A 280-nucleotide genomic window follows, 5' to 3' on the forward strand; every position below is an offset into this window, starting at 1 on the left:
CCTCCCCGGGCGGAGCCTCGGGGTCCGGCGGGGCGCAGCGGCGGGCGCGCGGCTTCAGGTTCCCGGCGCGTTGTGCAACCGCGGGGCGCGGGGGCGCGGAAAACAGCCGAGCCATAAACAAAGCCACGTGGGCTCTCGGGGGCCGGGCCAGGCGCGGGCGGCTCTTCCGGCAACAAAGCGCCGCGGCCGGGCCGGATAAATAGTGGGCCCGGCGCGGCGCTGCACTCCCGAGCGCGCCCCCCGCTGTCGCCCCGCGTCGCCCAGCTGCGGGTCCCGGCCC

At 78.6% G+C, this 280-nt stretch overlaps 1 protein-coding gene across 1 annotated transcript in view; it reads left to right on the top strand.

Moving 5' to 3' along the window:
- Nucleotides 1-247: 247 nt before the first annotated feature.
- Nucleotides 248-280, top strand: part of Fbxo32 (F-box protein 32) — a 32,809-nt gene continuing 32,776 nt past the window's right edge. The window contains exon 1 of the mRNA XM_004634435.2: nt 248-280. The gene's annotated coding sequence lies outside the window, so the exon portion shown is untranslated.

Source organism: Octodon degus, unplaced genomic scaffold, assembly GCF_000260255.1.
Source record: "Octodon degus isolate 3935 unplaced genomic scaffold, OctDeg1.0 scaffold00062, whole genome shotgun sequence".
NCBI classification, from domain to species: domain Eukaryota; kingdom Metazoa; phylum Chordata; class Mammalia; order Rodentia; family Octodontidae; genus Octodon; species Octodon degus.